We start from the raw sequence: 21,830 nt of genomic DNA, 5'->3' as shown, positions 1-21,830 counted from the left end.
TTGATGTGGTTGACTTTCTTGGAATAGTAACAGGCAGTCTATAATGTGCCCCCAGGGGTGGCTGCCCCCCTCCTAGGAGTCAGTGTCCTTTCCGGGCCTAACCCCTTCAAGAATGAGTTCGGGGGATTCAGACCTCGGGGTTTCCAAGTTGCTGGCATCTGTGTCTCTGTCCGTTCCCTTTTTGCCCCCTCCACCCCCGTTGTGCATCTTGAAATGGTCGCTGTGCATGAAGCGTGCATGAAGTGTTGCAGACAGGGCAGGTAAAGCGCGTCTCTCCAGTGTGGGTGCGCAGGTTCCGGTGAAGTTCGTTGGAGTGAGTGAATCGCTTGCCGCAGAAGAGGCAGTTGCAGACGATGGACCTCTCCCCGGTGTACCAACGTAGATGCGCCTTCAGGTGAAAAACGCTTTGCTGTAAACTTTACCTCAGCCGGGATTGTGACAGCTGTGCAACCTCTTCCTCCTCGGGCTCGCCCCAGCTGGTCCCAGTCTTTCTGCCTCATGGCAGTTGGGGCAGCGGACTACATGCGGCGGCAGATGGAAGCCTTGGGCAGCCCGCGGGCCAATCTGAGCGCAGTGGAGAGACTGGCGGCCGATAAGGCAAGTACTTGAAAACTGCCCAGCAGCAGTGATCCCTTATGTGCCGGGTCGGTTTTGGTAAACTGGGGTCACTGCCTGTTACTATTCCAAGAAAGACAACCACATCAAATCAGCAGGGACAGGTTCGGCCCGGGAGGAGAGGCTGTTGGCTCAGTCCCCGATCCGCAGTGTGGCCACGTCTTGAGAGCGGCATGAGCTGGAGGAGTGAGGGAGAGGGAAGCCAGGGAGGAGAAATCAAGCACCGCAGGATGGATGGTCGCCCTATCGCCTTTTCTGAAGAGTAGCGGAAGTAGAGTTTCTGTAAGTTATTTCTTAATAAAGGCTTTGCTATTTTAAAATTTAATTTGTCTTGGTGTTTTATTTTTCGTTGTATACTAACAAATTTTTTTAAAAATTTTTTCATGTTACTGGTCCTTTAAACCTGCCGAAGTGCTATGTTAGCATATGGGGACCTTCTAAAATCGCTTGATCGATCAATGAAATCCTCCGAATCGTTCGATTTTAATTCGACTGCAGGATACCCGAATTCGCTGAGAAAAACTTTGACTTCGATAGTCGAAGTATTTAAATTAGATGGTCGAATTTCAAAGCATTTTTGACTTCGAAATTCGACCCTTGATAAATCTGCCCCTTAATGTGAGGTTCTGTTGTAGGTAGGGCTGTCACCTTTTCTGGAAAAAAATACCAGCCTTCCTATATATTTATCTTTTTTCCCTAATGACATTGGGATCAACCATCATTTTTACTGACCAGGCCAGTGTTTGACCGATTCAGCAGCTTATCTGCCCATGGTTCAGGGCTCCCAACAGGTTCTCCCGATCGGTATCAGGCCAAAAATCGGGCAGATATTGGTCAAGTTTGATTATTTTGTACGATCCAGGACCGCATCTGCTAGTTGATATGGTCCTGCGACCCGTCGGAGCCCATTCGTACTATTGTAATCCGATATTGCCCAGCCGTTAGTGGGCATATCGGGTTAAGATCTGCTTCTTTGGCGATCTTGCCAAACGAGGGGACCTTATAGTGTATGGCCACCTTTAGGTGGCTAAAAATATCTGCCCACCCCCATCGTGAATAGGGTTGCCACCTTTTCTGGAAAAAATTACCGGCCTTCCTATATATTTATCTTTTTTCCCTATTAATAACATTGGAATCAACCATCATTTTTACCGTTTTACCGGCCAGGCCGGTAAAATACCGACCAGGTGGCAACCCTAATCTTGAATGAAATTGTAATTCATAAATGTGCAGATCTGCTCGTTTGTAGGGGTCGCCAAATGAGTGGATCTTGCCCCGATATGCCCACCTTGATTGGGCCCTAGTACCCAACAATCGGATCACAACTAGAGGAATGAAGAAGGTCCGTGCGAGGACCACATCAACAAACCAATGCGGTCCTCGATCCAACAGGATTATTTTAACCTGCCCAATCAACATCTGGCCGCTTTTTAAGCAGATATCTGCTAGGAAAGCCCAACTGAGGGCCCCCATACACTCGCCAACAAACTGCTGGTTTGGTCTGTTGGCAGCTTTTTATCAGCCTGTGCATGGCCACCTTAAAGGAGAAGGAAAGCCCCAGGGCGCAAAACCCCTCCCCCCCTCCCCTGTGATGCCCCCCCTCCCTCCTCCCCCCTGGCCTACCTGTCCCCCTGGGCAAATGCCCCTAACTTGTTACTCACCCCTCTGCGCAGGTCCTGTCCACGGAGTTCGCAGTCGCCATCTTCTCCCACGCGCGTCTTCTTCCTGCTCTGACCGGCGTCTTCTGGCGCATGCGCAGTAGGAACAGGTACCGGTACAGCTCTATTGCGCATGCGCCGAATGTCACGAAGTTTTCCGATTTCACTTCGTGACATTCGGCGCATGCGCAATAGAGCTGTACCGGTACCTGTTCCTACTGCGCATGCGCCAGAAGACGCCGGTCAGAGCAGGAAGAAGACGCGCGTGGGAGAAGATGGCGACTGCGAACTCCGTGGACAGGACCTGCGCAGAGGGGTGAGTAACAAGTTAGGGGCATTTGCCCAGGGGGACAGGTAGGCCAGGAGGGAGGGGGGGCAACACAGGGGAGGGGGGAGGGGTTTTGCGCCCTGGGGCTTTCCTTCTCCTTTAAGCCCCTGGGCTGATCACATGGTCAGCCTGTGCAGATCCATTGGCCTAACACTGTGCTGGGCTGTGGATTTTTGCGCAGGCCCAATTAGGGTTGCCACATTTTCTGGAAAAAAATATCGGCCCTCCTGTATATTTATCTTTTTTCCCTATTAATAACATTGGGATCAACCATAATTTTTACCGGCCAGGTGGCAACCCTAGGCACAATCAATACCTGAACCATCATTTTAGGACCATACAAAGACAAAAAAAAACTATAATTTGGTCAAGTGTGACTAAAGGTGGCCATACACGATAAGATCTGCTAGTTTGGTAAGGTTGCCAAATGAGCGAATCTTTCCCCCAATATGCCCACCAATGGTAGGGTGATATCGGCTTAATCCGAACGTTCAGCCCTAGGGCCAAACAATTGGATTTCAAGAAAGAGAATGGGCGCCGAGGAGTCGTAGGACCGGATCAACTAGCCAATGTGGTCCTCGATCACCAGAAATATCAAACCTCTCCAAGCAATATCCGGCCTATTGATCGGGGGGAGACCTGTCGGAAGCCCCCATACACTGGCAGAAAAGCTGCTGAATCGGTCTACAGGACTGATATCAACAGCTTTAATCTGCCCGTGTATGGCCACCTTTAGTTGGTTGCCAAATCTGGTTTCCCTGGAGTTGCTGTAGGGTGGGGCAAAAAGTGCATTTGCTTTGGCCTCACAGCGACTCATAAGCCATGTCACTGTAGGGCAGAAAAAGCATTTTTCCTGGGCCCACTTGGGAAAGGGAACTGTGTAAGGAATATTTAGTAGAGGGGTGTGCATGGCCCTCCTGGAAGGTTGTAGGTAGAACATTCCAACAACATTCCTGATTTTTGCAGATTACCCCCAAATCTGTTTGCCAAATCACCAGCTGGTCCACTAAGCTGCATTAAATGTGAGGTTCTGTTCTGCTGTAAGTGTAAGACTGGCTTCAGAAGCTCTGTTTAGCCATGCAACAAAAAATTGTCCCACTGAGTAAGGTCACTAAAATCACTGAAATTGGTATTCATAAAATGTGCAGATCTGCTTGTTTGGTGAGGTCGCCAAACGAATGGGTCTTGCCCCAATATGTCCACCTTGATTGGGCCGTAGTACCCAATGAACGGATGACAACTAGAGGAATGCAGGAGGTCAGTGCGAAGACATCAACAAACCAATGCGGTCCTCGATCCAATATGATTTTTTTAACCTGTGCGATCAACATTTGGCCACTTTGAAGGCAAATATCGGTCGGGGGAAGCCCGTTGGAGGGCCCCATACACTCGCCAATAAGCTGCCGACTTTTTATTGGCCTGTGCATGGCCACCTGGGCATTGGATATGTGCCTAGGCCCAATCAATATCTGAGAGAACCATCATTATAGGACCATACAAAGGCAACAAATATTATTGTGTAAATGGTTTATTTACATGAAGCAGGGTTTTACATATGAGCTGTTTTATGCAATATCTTTTTATAGAGACCTACATTGTTCAAGTGTATCATTTTCCTAACAGTCAGAGAAAAAAGACACCTGGTGGTCATAAGAAAGGTAACAGAGTACTGAACAAGGCCCTGTTTTTTATTATACTGTGCAAAGTGGGCCCTACAGCCCTAGTGCACCCTGCATGGCTACCTCCGCTGCTGCAAAGGAGCTTATTTATAAATGAACATAAATTAAACCAGCCACACACACTGGGAGATTTTGGCAACCAACTTAAAGTGATACTGACACTAAAAAACTACTTTTTAAAATATGAATATGACAAGTAATTACCTGTCAGTCAAAGTTTCTAATGCTAACGGACTCCTGCTGCACAAATATGGCAGCCCCCTCATAGGGGATCACAGGGAGTCAGTTAGGTAATTTAAAAGCATTGGGCAAATACTTTATGGCAAAATGATAAGAAGCACACAGTCGATTTTATGGTAGATGTAAAAAAAGGTTACATTTCTGGTGTCAGTATCTCTTTAAGGTGGCCATACACAGGCAGATTAAAGCTTTTGATATCGTTCCTTTAGACCTATTCAGCAGCTTATCTGCCAGTGTATGGGGGTTTCCGACAGGTCTCCCCGGTCGATAACCCAGGAGATTTTCTGGTGATCGAGGACCACATCAGCTAGTTAATGCGGTCCTACTACCCCTAGGCACTCGTACTCCGATTGTTTGTCCCTAGGGCCGAAGGTTTGGATTATCTCGATATATCCACTCATTTGCCGACCTTGCCAAACTAGCGGATCTTATGGTGTATAGCCACCTTGAGTCACATTTGACCAAATTGTAGGTACTTTTTTTAGTAGTATGTGCCATTGGGTAATCCTAAATAGAAAATTGCCATTTTAAGAATTAAGGGCCGCCCCTGTGATCCCACGATTCAAAGTGCACACAAAGCATACATGTGAGGTGACATGTATTAACAGACTTAGTTCTGTCTTTTGCTTCCACACTTCTTCCTGTTACAGTTAGAGCTGCAGTATTTCTGGTCAGGTGATCTCTGAGGCAGCACACAGACCATCACGAAATGGGGGATCAAGGTAAGAGATGTAAAATGGAAATATTTACTTAAATATATATTCCAGTTTTGGTAAGTTTCTTCTAAAAGTTAAACTTTTAGTATGTTATAGAATGGCCAATTCTAAGCAGGTTTTCAGTTGCATTCACTATAATTTTTTGTAGTTTTTTTCATTATTTGCCTTTTTCTGACTGACTGAACCATTGAACTGCTCCTATCACATTCATACTTTTCTATGGACATAAACAATTCTTGTACAAATGATGCTCAAATAAAAATAATTTTAAAAAATGTAGAGAAGTAGTAGTACTGAAAACATACCTCCCCAACTGTCCCTTTTTAGGAGGGACAGTCCCTCTTTTGACAGCTCAACCTGCAGTCCCTCATTTGTACTTGAAAGTCCCTCTTTTCTCTGCACTGAACAGCCATAAAAAGAAACAAAGTTTCTAAATTAATTGGCTTTTAACAGAGCACAGAACAGTTAACAGGTGCAAATAAGATACTTTGTAACTTTTGATACTTTTGACACAAAAAACAGTTTAGATAAGGAGAGATATTTTCAAACTTTCATAACCTGCGGAATTTTGTAAAATGAACATGGTTATTAGGGATGTGGCCACAGAAAGGTTCATGGTCAAAAAAATTGCTGTTCTACGTGAGGAATTTTTTTTTGTCCTTCTTTTACTTCCAAAATGTTGCAAGGTATGCTGAAAATGCTACTCACTGGGGGGGGAGTAATCTGTCAGATACTGAATATAGTTGCTAACTTCAGACTCAGGGCCAGTACTCCTGTTCTCTGAAAATCCCACAAGCGCAGGGTATGTTTTATGTGAGCACCATGTCGTCATATTTGTCCAATCGCCCAGAGGTTCCTTGCAACATTCCAGAATGTTTTACTATACTGTGAATGCACTCGTCCCAGAAGAAAGAGAAAATAAGTGAAGCTGTAAATCCCATAGAACCTTTTGAAAGACTGAACACATATGATGATGCAGTGCTCACACAGAAGGGACCCCACGCTGGTGCATTTTTAAGAGAACATGAACTCATAAGACTATATTCATTCATTGGTTGGGGGGTGTCTAATATATAGATACTAAGGTTGCACTGGGGTGTGTGAGGCCCACAGGGGCCCCCACCCCAAGGACCCCCTACATGCGCACTGTCCTTATACTTTGTGGGATTGGGGGAGGGCCAGATCACATATGGATTGTGAAAGGGAGGGCTGCACCGCTTCCAGATCTGGAAAGGGACGGGGGAGGGCAGGATCGGGTCTGGGTCAGTGGGGCCCATTATGTTAAAAAGAAACATTAGGGCCCCAAAGAATATTTTTCTTTAAAAACATTGGTGGCAGGGGCCTATAGAATGTCAAAATAATACATTGGTGGTTAGGGGTTTATTAAAAAAAAAAACACATTGGTGTTCAGTAGAACTGAACTCGTGCCTTCAGGACTTCAACTTCGGCTCCTTAGCAGCTTCAGGACTTCTTTTGTGGCTTTGGGTCTTTTCGTGGCTTCTGGACTTCGGCTCCTTTCGCAACTTTGGGTCTTTTTGCAGCTTTGGGTCTTTAGCAGTTCGGCAGGTGCGGCACGGGTTCGGCACTGTTAAAGTGCAGCACAGCTGGGCTTCCCATTAGGCCCAGTACAGCTGTGCCCTCCTGATGGCAGCCCTGGGTGTGGATCACACTGGCACAAGTATATAAAAAATCATGCACGGAGGTGGAAGAGGGTCAGTAGAAGGTTGGCCAAGGCCCGAGAATATTGCGCATAAGTCAGGCCGAACCCGTCCCACCCGCAGGTAAACCCACTGGTCCTGCAGACTTTGGGTCGGTCTGCACATCACTACTGCAGTAGGACTTGCAATTTGGAAACCTGGCAGATGCCAGAGGGGCTGCTGTACGCTGCCACAGACCAGTACTTTTTGTTAGGCTGTTTAGGCCTTTGCATACTTATAATGCCAGGACCTTTTGTGAATATAATGTCACATGTAATGGGTTCGCACACTTTAAATAAGATACAAAAAAATGGTGGTATTATTTCGGCACACAAGCTTTTGTCAAGGGGGATTCTGATTCTGAAAATTAATGAATCAGTTAAAAGTGCTGCTCCAGCAGAATTCTTCACTGAAATCCATTTCTCAAAAGAGCAAACAGATTTTTTGATATAAAATTTTGAAATCTGACATGGGGCTAGACATATTGTCAATTTCCCAGCTGCCCCCCAGTCATGTGACTTGTGCTCTGATAAACTTAAATCACTCTTTACTGCAAGTTGGAGTGATATCACCCCCTCCCTTTCCACCCCCGGCAGCCAAACAAAAGAACAATGGGAAGGTAACCAGATAATAGCTCCTTAACACAAGATAACAGCTGCCTGGTAGATCTAAGAACAGGGGTCCCCAACCTTTTTTACCCATGAGCCACACTCAAGTACAAAATAATGTTGGAGAGCAACAGACGCATGCAAAAAGTTCCTGGGGGTGCCAAATAAGGGCCGTGATTGGTATTGGTAGCCTCTATGTGGACTTGCAGCCAACAAGAGGCTCTGTTTGGCAGTACACATGTTTTTTATGCAACTAAAGCTTGCCTTTAAGCCAGGAATTGAAAAATAAGCACCTGCTTGGAGGCCACTGGGAGCAACATTCAAGGGGTCGAAGAGCAACATGTTGCTCACAAGCTACTGGTTGGGGATCACTGTCTAAGAACAACACTCAAGAGTAAAAACCCATTTCCCACCGAGACGCCTTCAGTTACATTGAGAAAAAAAAACAGCAGCCTGCCAGAAAGCATTTCTCTCATAAAGTGCAGGCACAAGTCACATGACCAGGGGCAGCTGGGAAATTGACAAAATGTCTAGCCCCATGTCAGATTTCAAAATTGAATATAAAAAAATATGTTTGCTCTTTTGAGAAATGGATTTCAGTGCATAATTCTGCTGGAGTAACTGATGCGTTTTGAAAAAAACATGTTTTCCGATGACAGTATCCCTGGGTTAACAGCACCTTTTACATTTGATGCTTTATTCTCGAAAAAAAAAAATCTTCTTTTTGTTGCTTGGAGTGCTCTCCCTTGATCTGTGTTCCTTTTGTGAATATAAGTCAGGACATTCCCCTCGCAAATTTTGAAAGGGAACAGTTCATGCCTAGGGTTGCCACCTTTTCTGGAAAAAAATACCGGCCTTCCTATATATTTATCTTTTTTCCCTATTAATAACATTGGGATCATTTTTACCGACCAGGCCGGTGAAATACTGGCTAGGTGGCAACACTACATGCAAACCCTGGTTGCCCAAACAGTGAGGGGCTAGTTTGCAGGAACAGTGCTTTCTAACACCCAGCATTTGACCTCATTCCCGACTAGCCAGAACGAGAAAAGTGGAAAAGCAAGGAGCACCAAATGTTCATCTACTTTATGCATTATGAAAGGATAATTGTAGAGGACGTCACTATTTGCATACGTTGTGGTGATGTTGCCTTTGGTCCTTGCCACCTTTTCCACTTAAGGAAAGGAGATGTAGACATCAGCAAAGGGTTGCTAGCATCACTAAAAGCTGAAGGAAATGTAGCGTTACTGCCTCACAATTACTTCCTACAATACAGCGCCTCTCTGTGGGACCCTGATAAGTCACATTTATTCCAAAAACAAATCTGTAGGCAAAGGCAAGGTAAGCAGACACAGATTGAAACCCCTGTACATACCTCCCAACATTTTGGAAGTAAAAAGAGGGACCACACCCCTTTCTGTGGCCACACCCCCTAATTATCATGTTTGTTTTACAAAATTTGGCAGGTTATGAAAGTTTTAAAATATTTCTCCTTATTTAAACTGTTTGTGTGTCTCAAAATTGTTACAAAATATCTTATTTGCACCTGTTAGCTTTTCTGGGCTCTCTGCTAAAAGCCAATTAAGTGAGAAACTTTGTTTCTTTTTCTGGCTGTTCAGTGCAGAGAAAATAGGGACTTTCCAGTACAAATGAGGGACTGCGGGTTGAGCAGTCAAAAGAGGGACTGTCCCTCCGAAAAAGGGACAGTTGGGAGGTATGCCTGTATGACCTAAATCGCTCAGTTTTGTGTATATACCAATGGACCTCATAGGAAATTAAAGGCAGTACAATAATACAACGCCATTATCGTGTCGTGCCTATCTATATTTGCATAATGATTTTCACACATCAGCCCCCTTCCTATTTACTATGTGACGGATCAGAACGTCTCATAACGCATGCGCACCAGACCCTCTCAGCCGCGCGAATCATTACATAACAGACCCTGAGGTAATGAACCCAACGCTAAGGTTAATCACCCGGTGACATCACCACCAAAACGCGCGCTAAAGCCCCATCGAGCGAGTTCCGCCCATCCTCCAACGTAATAGAGCGCTGATTGGTTGCGGTTTTGCATGAGCTGGAACGCAGCTTACTGCGGCCTGACAACGTGCCGTCTACTGGTCTATGCTATTGAGAATACTAAGCTCTGTGTAAACAAGGTGGCGCGAATACTTACAGTGTTTGTGGCCAATGAACAGTTGGGAGTACATTGGCTCATTCCCAGTGACGCAATCAAGGCCATCTCTTAGTTTAGGCGGGAACGTGTCAGCAGTAGGCGGTGCTTAGTGGCCATAGTTTTACGAGGAAGTTGGGGGCGGGCCTTGTACTGTATGTTATAATAAAAAAAGTGAAAATATGAATTTCCTGAGTTAGCATTTCACTATCATTTTAAATTAACCTTATCATTTTAAATATGGACAGTACATAGTTTTACACTGTAAGTCTTGCGTCCTGTATTTTCGTGTTTTTGTGTTTATTAGATGTAGTTTTAGGGTTACCACCTTTTCTGGAAAAAAATACCGGCCTTCCTATATTTTTATGGTTTTCCTTTAAAAATAACATTGGCATCAAGCAACATTTTTACCGGCCAGGCCGGTAAAATAACGACCAGATGGCAACCCCATACCTCCCAACATTTTGGAAGTAAAAAGAGGGGCAAAAAATTTTTTTCCGCACTTAGCACAGCAATTTTTGACCACACCCCTTTCTGTGGCCACACCCCCTAATTACCATGTTTGTTTTACAAAATTTGGCAGGTTATGAAAGTTTGAAAATATTTCTCATTATTTAAACTGTGTTTTTGTGTCTCAAAATTGTTACAAAGTATCTTATTTGCACCTGTTAGCTGTTCTGGGCTCTCTGCTAAAAGCCAATTAAGTGAGAAACTTTGTTTCTTTTTCTGGCTGTTCAGTGCAGAGAAAAGAGGGACTTTCCAGTACAAATCAGGGACTGCGGGTTGAGCTGTCAAAAGAGGGACTGTCCCTCCAAAAAAGGGACAGTTGGGAGGTAGGCAACCCTATTAGTTATGTGCGGGTCGGGATTTCCCCCGACCCGCACCCGCCTGCCATCCTCCCTCCACCTGAGCCCGACTTCTGGGTTCCTTTTATAGATAGGGAAATATCGGCCTTCCTATATATTTATCTTTTTTCCCTACTAATAACATCGGGCCAGGTCGCAACCCTATTTATAGACCCGTGCTGAGCTGCCCCGCCGATGACGTCACAAAAGGAGCTGGGTGAGCAGGCGCAGCATCTATAAAAGAAGAATCCAGAAGTTGGAAGCCGGCATTTGATGGTGGAGGGCAGGGAGAGCAGGAGAAGACCCTGAGAAGAAGAGTGCGAGGTCTGCCCAAACCCACCCGACCAGCTGGTCCTGCGGGTATCGGGCCGGCCTGCACATCGCTAAACCCTATGTAGTTTGCTGAGTTATTAGGCAAACGCTCCAAATATCTTCTTGAGGCGAGTGGCCATATTATCAGAAAAAATAGCAGAAGTTTGTCACAGAAGTATGGCTTCAGCCAAGGAAATAACCGTGTGTCAGTCGTGTAAACACAAAGCTACATCATTTTAGCAGTACAGTACATATTGGGTTGCCAGCTCTTAGGTATGTAGCTGGTTAAAGGAGAAGGAAAGTTTAATTCATTGGTGGTGCTAAATGATAGTTGCCACTCTGTGATTATAATCACTTTCCTGATCTCACGGCCTACTATATGGCCCATGCTTCTATTAGCAGAAAACTGCACCAGCCCGAGGTACTTCTCCTCGAGCAACACAGAGCAATGTTCTTCCTTCTTCAGATGGGTGCACATGCACGGGAAAATTCAAAATAAAGAAAAAAGTGACCTTTTTACTCTACTACTTGTGCGTCGGTAAGGGGCCATTTAAGAAAGAAGATGCGCAAGAAGAGGATCACTCTGTGGTGCTTGCCGAGATATCCCCCGGGTCTATGCACTTTTCTGCTAACAGAAGCATGGGCCCGAGGTATCAGGTCATTTTTGGCAACCCCCCCCAGAAATTTAATTTTTCCCTCTCCTTTCAGAAAAGTAAGACCACATACCAAAGGCGGAGACGTCAACTAGCCCAATGTCATGAGGGGGATAATGATCACTAGGCCTTTTTGAAACCTTATTTCATGTTATCATTAAGTGTGAAGAATAAACATGACTGGATCATTATCTTCCTCATGATATGGGGCTGGTTGATGTCTCTGAAAAGGCAGGTGAACAGGCACAATATCAGAGGCTTAACCAAAGCCGAAGAAGACTGTGCAATTGAAGGGGGGTCCATACCATGGGGTCTGCTTCCAATACAACTTTAAGTAAATCTCCAGTCGTGGGCTGGTGGGGAGTGGGGGACACAGGCGAGTGGGCGGTTTGAATGGTGTGCACCAGGCCCCTCTGAAAAATCTTTGCACGGGGGGGGGGAGGTTGTTGTTGTTATGCTACTGAACAAGATCTTACTTTAATTCAAAACTATACAGTTGTACTCCCAACACCCCTCCGTTATAGGGGCTGAATGGCCCAAACTAGTCTGGCTTCTCTGAATAAATGGAACCAGATATGGGCTGGCAAAATCTTCCAAATGCCAGAGTAAGATGCCATAGAGTCACTATTTATTGGACTGGTGGGGGCTGTTTGTGTAATTAAAATGCTGGGACCTATGATAAATCTCAGTCTGACCCATGAAACCCATGAAAGAGTGCAATACTAACATATTTGTATCTCATCTCTACCTCTCATCTCTCTAAAATGTGATGTCCATGTTATTAATAGGACAGACCTGTAGTTCCATATTTAGCAAGAACAACATTTTTTCTTTGCAGGAATGGCACTGGGTTTGCTTAAAATTAAATGAAAAATAGAATTTTTTTTTGTTTATTTGTTCACTAAGAGGTAGATTTATCAAAGGTTGAGGTGAATTTTTGAATGAAAAAAAATCGGAATTCAAGCTATTTTTTGTGTACATCGACTAGGGAATAGTCCAAATTCAATTCGAATTTGAAGAAAATTTGAGTATTGAAATATATCATGTACTGTCTCTTTAAAAATTAGACTTCGACCATTCGCCATCTTAAACCTGCCGACTTGCTGTTTTAGCCTATGGGGGACCTCCTAGAACCTATTTGGAGTCAATTGGTGGACTTTGAAAAATTTAAGTTTTTTAGGGGAAAACTTCGAATCGAATTCGATCAAATGCACTATTCCTTCAATTCGTACGATTCGAATTCGGGCAGAATACGAAAAAGGACCTTTTTGAATTCGAATTTCAAAGTTTTTTCAATTCGAAATTCGACCCTTGATAAATATGCCCCTAAGGGTGCTACTGCGTGAAACGTGGGCTTAAGTTTTTTTAGGGGAAAACTTTGAATCGAATTCGATCAAATGCATTATTCCTTCGATTTGTACGATTCGAATTCGGACAGAATACAAAAACGGACCTTTTTTAATTCGAATTTCAAAGTTTTTTCAATTCAAAATTGGACCCTTGATAAATATGCCCCTAAGGGTGCTACTGCGTGAGACGTGGGCTTAGTTTTGAGTGTTTTCATATCTTCATATCACATATTTCATATCTTCATATCACATATTAGAGATTCACAGGTTTCCAAGAATATTATTATTATTATTATTATTATTATTAACATGTATTTATATAGCGCCAGCATATTGCGTAGCACTGTAAAGTAACTGTGATTATACAACTACATCACATGAATTACATACATAGAATATATGGAGTAACAAACATCACAATCAATACAGGTACAAAGAGGTGAGGAAGGCCCTATGCATAGGCATACAGTCTAAAGGGAAGGGAGTAATACACAAGGTGTGGGAGTGGGCAAGATCGAAGTAAGTGGGTGAGAAATGTGGTGTTGTATGTGGTGTTGCGTTTGGTAGTTAAGCAGAGTGAGGGTAGGCTTCTCGAAAGAAGTGCGTTTTCAGAGATTTTTTGAAAGCAGAAAGGTTGGGAGAAAGTCGGACAGATCGTGGGAGAGCGTTCCAGAGGAGGGGTGCAGCCCTTCCAAAGTCTTGAATGCGAGCATGTGAGGAGGTAATGAGAGAAGAGTTGAGTAGCAGGTCAGTAGAGGAGCGAAGTAAGCGAGTGGGTGAGTATATAGAGATGAGTTCAGAGATGTAGGGTGGAGCAGAGTTGTGAAGTGCTTTGAAAGTCAGTGTCATTAATTTGAATTTGATTCTGAAAGGTAACGGAAGCCAGTGCAGGGATTGACAGAATGGTGAGGCAGAGGAGGAGCGGTTGCTGAGGTGTATGAGCCTCGCAGCAGTGTTCATTATGGACTGGAGAGGTGACAGTCTCTGGAGGGGGAGGCCAATTAAAAGAGAGTTACAGTAGTCTAGACGCGATATGATGAGAGAGTGAATAAGAATTTTGGCAGCGTCTTGGGTGATAAATGATCGTATTTTGGATATGTTCCTTAGGTGGAAGTGACATGATTTAATAAGTGACTGGATAAATGAGCGACATATAGTCACCACATGTTTTGGATTATCCTGTCTGAGCACCAGTTAAGCAATAAGTGGCTTAGCCTTGACAGCAGAAGAATATGAATAAATGCTAGAACCATCTGTGCTCTTCCAGGCTCATGAAGCTTGAAATGTTATGACTCCTATGACCCAACATTGTAAAGATTTAAAACCTGATCATCATGAAGTTGCTTCTTTTTTTGTTACACTCTTGAAGCAGTGAATTTACTTTTACATTATATATACCTCCCATCCATGTAAATGCAAAGGGGGTGCAACTCTTAAAGTGTGCACATTCTGAATGCCTTAATAGAAGACACTATACATCAATAACTAGTGTTTATATCATGTAAACAATGTTTTTTTCCACTGAATGTGAGAGCAAAAATGTATGATCTTCTTTAAAGTAGCAAGGTTGGTTGCCTTGTTGAGTGTGTGTGTGTGGGAAAGCAGCGCTGCGTTTTCTGAAGTTGCCTGAAGTTTCCTCCGTGAGACAACTTCGGGCGATTTGCGAAAAATGCAGCGCCGCGTGTGCTTTAGCACAGGCGACTTTTCATTATAACCTATGGGAATGCACGCTGAGGCAGTTCGGGGAGATTGTCACCCAGAAGACGAGGCGAATGGGCGATTAGTCACCACTGGCGACAAAATCTCCCCGAATCTCCTTGTGTGAACTAACCCTTATTGCTGGCGATTAATCTCCTTTTGGAACATTGCTCTAAAAACAAATAGGACGGTTTTGCCAACAATTTATGCAGTTTAGTTAGGATCAAGTACAAAGAACTGTTTTATTGTTACAAATAAAAAGGAAATGAATAGACAGAATTATTTGCCTAACAATGGGAGATAGCCTTTCTGTAATTCAGCTCTTTCTTGATAATGGACAAATTTGGATGAACTAAGTAAATTTAGTGCATCCTATACTGGAGATGCTGTGAAGCTAATGGCTTCAGGGATGAAAATAAGGGCAGTTTCAAAAATTCTGCATCCTTCTAAAATTGGCCATGCACATGCCACTATAAGCTGCCAATTTGACAAATCCAGTCAGTTGCTTATTGCCTCATGTATGGGGCCTTCCTGATGGATATGGTCCACTCCCGATGGGTTGGCATATCCCCATATTTATCCGATTGTTAACCTGGGGGACTACTATGTGGTTAGCCAAAATTGTTCCATGTAAAGAAACCAAAACCAAAGCCACCCTAAAGGTGGCCATACACGGGCCGTTAAAAGCTGCAGACAGACCGAGTCGGCAGTTTATTGGCCCTAGGGCCCACAATCGGATCAGCCCGATATCCCCCACCTCAAGGTGGGCACAACGGGGAAAGATCCGCTCATTTGGCGAAATCGCCAAACAAGCGAATCTCTATGTGTATTGCCACCTTTAGGCATTACTCTGCAATTATTGCTTTTGCCCATGTATACGCTCCACTCCCATTAGGTCTGCCATGCCCCTCTTGTGTGATCCGAATGTTGACTGGGGGGACAAACGATCAGATTAGCATTAGTTTACCATTCGGCTGATCAAGTGATTAATTAATATATTTCTTAAAAGTGAAAGGAAGTTATAACATATATTATCTATAGCTACTGCTTGTGGTGCTGTCTCTTATGCTACATTATTTTTCCCCAAAGAGCTATTGTACCTATGCACAGACACCAGAACCTTAGGGACCCTATGGATAGAAACAAATAAGCTCTAAGGTATGTAAGCGCACATTTTTTTTTGTTTAATATTACGACATTTAAAATTACATTTTATCTTGAAAAATATAACAAGGGAGTTGGAAAAAAACGAGATGCAAATTATTCAAAGCCATCTCAGTACATATGCAGATATTTTGCACTACAAATCCTTCATATTTACATATTGAACAATTTTCCCCCAAGTGCTTTCTCTTTCAGTGCACCGCGTTACCTGTTTTTTTTGCAGAGAGCAAAGTTACTGATGTGCATACAATTGGTTGTATCTGTAGACATGTTAAATAGGCATGTCGCATTGCAATGCATCATCTGCAGAGCTTTAGTTTCTCTTTGTGCATAAGAGCCACTTTCCTCATCTTCCCATTTTAGAGTGCCACTGCCTCCAACTGTGCTTTGTTTATTAGAAGAATTGAGCAGAAGCTAGGAGATCAGTGGGTCAATGAGCATAATAGGCAGGTGGGGGAGGGTATTCATCAAGGGAATTCCAAGGAGTCCCTTTATTCTAGATAAAAAAAAAGTTGGTGCATATTATTTAAAAGAAAAGCCAGATATGCATGGTTTAAGAGACTGAATTAAGAAAAAAAGCATTTCTGACTACAGCAATATATTAATTTACAATTAATTCTTGATTAAGATGGATCAGATTACAGACAGTTAATAACTGAATATCCCTGTGTATGGCAAAACTGTAGATTATCCAACAGATATAGCAGCAGGTCACATATTCAGAATATCAGTATAAATTAACATAATCCATTCAAAGAAGTCCTAGTACAGTCATTCTTAACCTAAAGGTTGGGACCCAAAAACTTGGTCCCCATGTGGGTCTCCATGACCCCTTTTAGTAACGGGAAATATTGTGCTACAATAGTCAGTAATAATTAATGTCCAAAAATAATCCTAAACCCAAATTTTGTTTGTGACCGCTGAGAAAATAGTTAATACACCCTACTCTAGCATGCGTACATCAACAGAGAATGTAAAAGGCCTGAATGACCCTCAAAGTTTAAGACAAATTCTCACAATGAGTTTTCTAGTGCAAGGCACCAAATATATTTTGTTGATGGAAAATGTTCTGTTTTTGGAAGATTCAGCAAGAACAGATTAACAAAATAAATTGTCGTGTTGTAGTACACCAATGATTCACAAAAAAACCTGAATTAAGCCCTTGCATTCTGAACAAATTGGAAACCAAGAAAAGGTACCCTCATGTACTAAATAAGAAAAAGTGCCCCACCCAGTGGCCAAAACAAGAATGGTGGTGGTATCTTAGCTTGGCTTTCTCAGCTGGTAACTATTGAACTGACATGGGAGTATTATAATTTTTCTAGAGAAGTAAAAACATGGAAAACTTGCATTATTTTCCAAATCCATAAATGATCAGTATATGGCTAATGTCAGACACAGACAAAAAAGGGTGCCCAACCTTTTGGCACCTTCCCAGTGAGATAGACTTTCCTTGTCCTTTAAAGGAAAACTATACCCCCAAAATGAACACTTAAGCAACAGATTTATATCATATTAAGTGGCATGTTAAAAAAATCTTACCAAAAGGGGGCGGGACTTGGTCCTTGATGGAGTAGTAGCACGCTGTAAGAGCTTCTGCATGTAAAGGCGCTATTTTTCCGAGTTTTGCCCGAATTCTGAACTTTAAAAGAGCAGAGGGTTTCCATAACACTCTGGTAACATGGTGAAGAGGGGCAAGAAGCAACCATTGAAGCTTACTGAATTCCATGGTAAGAAAACTCCTGAGTCAGCTCACCGTGTAGACGACAGCCAAGATGGCGGAGCCGCCAGTCCACAGGCCCTGAGACCTGCGTCAGAGCCATACAGCCCAGATCGGGTTCTGCAAGCCCGCAGAAAGGACTTGGGATTCGCTGAGGAGTCCCCGTTACCTGCCATTAAAGACTTGCTGGCGGAATTTCGAGCAGGCCTGCGAGCGGATTTGGCGGGTGCGGTAAAAGAACTGAAGTCGGAATTGCGCTCCATAGGAGAACGCACTGACCATTTGGAGGGTAAAATGTCGGAGATGGTATCGGCTCACAATAGCATTGTCGACGCGACACATGCCTTGGAGGAGGAAGTGGCAGGGCTTAAGTCTAAATTGGCGGATCTTGAAGACCGTAATAGACGCAACAATTTACGCTTTCGGGGCATATCGGAAGACGTTAAACAAGAGGAGCTGGAGGAATATTTACAGGGCCTCTTTAAGATGTTATTGCCGCAGATGGAACAGCCGTTCTTGCAGATTGATAGAGTGCATCGGCTCCCTAAACCCAGGACCGCACCTAAGACAGCCCCGCGGGATGTCATTGCCCGTATTCACTTCTTCCGATCCAAGGAACAGCTACAACAAGCGCATCGCAACATGAAGCTACTACCGGATCCCTACAAGGATCTCAAAATTTTTACAGATCTCTCGGCGCAGACAATACTACGGTGGAAAGAATTCCAACAAGCCACTGCAATACTCCGCGACCATGGGATTATGTACAGATGGGGATTCCCCACCAAGCTCATCGTATTGAGAGAAAATCGGGCCATCTTCGCAACGTCACCTGTGGCTGCGATGGCGTTAATTGAGGAGTGGGATCTTAGTCCACCAGACGCACCAAAGCAAGCTTCCCCTCAGCACTCCCCTAAAGTCGGCCCGAGTTGGCAAACCTCTCCAGGGAGGAGTGAGTATAACATCGTTGTTCCACCAGCCTAGATTCTGGCGCGAATCTTATTCCCTCTTTGTAACTTTGACTGCCTACCTGCCTTTCTTTATGGCGTGCACGCTGAATGCAGCGTTACTCTTACCCTATGTTTGCGAATTTTATACTGAAGGATGTCAGCGACAGCTTTTGTTCTAGTTCCAGTTCATATACGTGAAGACCATACTACGTTTTTTTTTACTGTTCTTTTTTTTGTGGTTCTATATATTTTCTTTTCTCTTTCAACAGTGGATGATACTGGATTGTTTTTTTTTTTTGTTTTTTTGTTTTTTTGGACTTCATGTTTTTTTTTTGTTATAATGCCTTTATATTGCAGATGCTACTACCTACCCCCACATCGGAATATATTCCTATTGCTGGCTAGCACCGGAAGCTATGTGGATTCCAGATTGCTATGCTACCCAGTTGTTTTTGATTTATATGTTAATTTTTCTCTCTCTACTTTCTACTAACACTTTTATAGGCACTTCCAAACAATTTACGTATATATGTGCGTTCTCTGCTCATGACTTGTTTACAGGCACTAGGGGACGGTTGGATATTGATCGCCAGCTGGGTCACCCCATATCAGTTCTCAATCAGCCATCATGTCACTGAAATGTATGTCACTTAATGTGCGAGGTCTTAATACCCCCTACAAGAGATTGAAACTTTGGAATGAGGCTAGAATCCAGAAACCGGATTTAATCTGGTTACAAGAAACTCACTTCAGGAAATCTGATCCTATGATGTTGCATAACACAAAATATCCGACTATACGAATGGCATCTGCTTCTACTAAAGTTGCTGGGGTTGCCATTTTGGTCAAACACGATTAGGTTTGGAGATAGCTGATGAATGGGTTGATCCAGCTGGAAGAGCCATCATTGTAGTGGGTTGCATTAAGAATGTCGAATATACTTTGGTGAATGTGTATGTTCCCAATGAAGGTCAAAATCCCTTTTTACATAAGGTTTTCACTAAAATGAATCAGATGAGGCGGGGTTTTCTGATAGTTGGAGGTGATTTTAATCTTCCCCCTGACCCAACTATAGATACCACTAATCAGGCATATGTCACCCAAGCATCTACTGGCTATTATAAGCGGAAATTGGCTAATGCAACGAAACTTAGGAAATTGTTCCACACTGAAGGTTTATATGATATATGGAGAACCCTTTACCCGACTGCAAGGGATTATACCTACTATTCCCCCACTTATAAAGAATACTCTAGGATAGATTTATTCCTGACTGATGCTACTTTATTACAAAATACCCTTAGTCTTACTGTTGGCCCGATAGCCTAGTCGAGACCAGTTACAAGAAATAGACATGGCCAGTTGTGAGATTGCCCTTAGATCCCTCAAATTGGAACATTACTATAAGGGGAATAGGGCCTCCAATTATTTGACTAAGCAGGTCAAACACCAAAGAGCCAGAAACTCAATAGTCAGACTCAAACACAAAGATAGTACCCTTTACAATCCAAGAGATATAGCGGACGCATTTGCTGATTATTATACTAAGTTGTATAATCTCAGGGACGACAGCGATATATCTCAACCTACTACTGCGGCTATTCATGATTTCCTTGACAGTTTGGCTCTCCCCAAATTGACATTGGAACAACAAGACGGATTGAATGCCCCTTTTTCCTTACTTGAGATTCAGGAAGCTATTAAGGCCCTCCCCCTCCACAAGGCGCCGGGCCCGGACGGCTTTTCTAATGTTTATTATAGGGAATTTGCAGATGTCTTGGCCCCTCGTCTTCTCCTGATGTATCAGGAGGCGCAAAGACAAATGTCGTTTCCGGCTGAAATGTTAACAGCCACTATTTCCACTATCCCTAAACCAGGTAAAACTCCTGAATTGGTAACGAATTATCGTCCCATAGCGCTACTAAATTCGGACGTAAAGATATATGCCAAATTATTAGCCACCCGGCTTCAACGAGTCATGCCATCTCTAGTGAACCCGGATCAAGTTGGCTTTATCAGACAACGCCAAGCGTCGGATGCGACGAGACGCATGATAGACCTAATTCAAATAGCCCAATGTAAACGCACTCCAATGTTATTATTGGCCCTAGACGCAGAGAAGGCCTTTGACCGGGTTCACTGGGGCTTGGTTGCAGAAGTGATGAAACGCTTTGAGCTAGGGCCACTGTTTATAGAGGCTACGATGGCTTTATACTCCAACCCTAGGGCTCAAGTCAATGCGGCTGGTTTTGTATCACGTCAGTTTGCCCTAACGAATGGCACGAGACAGGGTTGTCCTTTATCTCCCCTTATATTTGATTTGACGATGGAAATTTAAGCCCAAAAAATTAGACAAGCCAACATGATAGAAGGAATTACTGTAGCTGAGACGGAACATAAAATAGGCCTTTATGCCGATGATGTAATTATTATGACCACTAACCCTCAAACTGCAATCCCCCATCTTTTACAAATCATAAAACTTTTTGGTGACATCTCTTATTACAGAATTAACGCGGAGAAAACTCAGGCGTTGCCCATTGGTCTCAGTTCACTGGTGGTGACAGAATTAAAACAATGTTATTCTTTTGACTGGAGATCTGACTATCTTAACTACCTTGGTGTTAGGCTCACCAAAACTATACATGCTTTATATAAACACAACCACTGCACTCTGGCAACGGTTTTAAACAGAGAGATTTTACAGTATAAAATGACATATGTTTCATGGTTGGGTCGTGTCGCTGTGGTAAAAATGCTGATGTTACCAAAAATTTTGTACATGCTCAGAACGATACCTATATTACCCCCAGATATCTTTTTTATGTCTATTCAAAGATTAATGCTGGACTTTATATGGAGTGGCAGGAGAAGGCGGGTTGCTAAGGACACTTTATTTCGGCCACGGATTTCAGGAGGCCTAGGCTTGCCGAATCTCAGGGAATACCACAAAGCGATATTGTTGGAGGCAATTCTTTACTGGTCACTCACTAATCCTGACAAACATTGGGTGGCCATTGAAAAACAGGCTGCTTGCCCGCTAAATATTGAGGAACTTGTCTGGTCGCCAAAAGCGGTCAATCCACTTAAGTGTAACTTTACCTTACAAACCATCAAGGATCTAATCCTAATCTGGAGACGTGTCAGGAAACACAAGATGTTTGCTTTTACCACGTCTCAATTGCAACCGATATCTAGTTTAGAAAATGCTATTCCGGATTTATCTTTGCAATCCTGGAAGCTTCATGGCATCCGCAATGTAGCATCAATTGTAAGTAAGGGTTATATTCAATCGTTTCCCAACCTAGTACTGCAGTATGGACTACCCAATGCAGATCACTACAAATACCTGCAAGTACGCCACTATCTCACTGCACAAACGACCTTCCCTTTGGGCCCAGAAAACCTGGCTGGAAACTGTT

The sequence above is a fragment of the Xenopus laevis genome, chromosome 1L (assembly GCF_017654675.1).
Source record: "Xenopus laevis strain J_2021 chromosome 1L, Xenopus_laevis_v10.1, whole genome shotgun sequence".
Taxonomy (NCBI): Eukaryota; Metazoa; Chordata; class Amphibia; order Anura; family Pipidae; genus Xenopus; species Xenopus laevis.
This window is presented reverse-complemented; position numbering follows the sequence as displayed.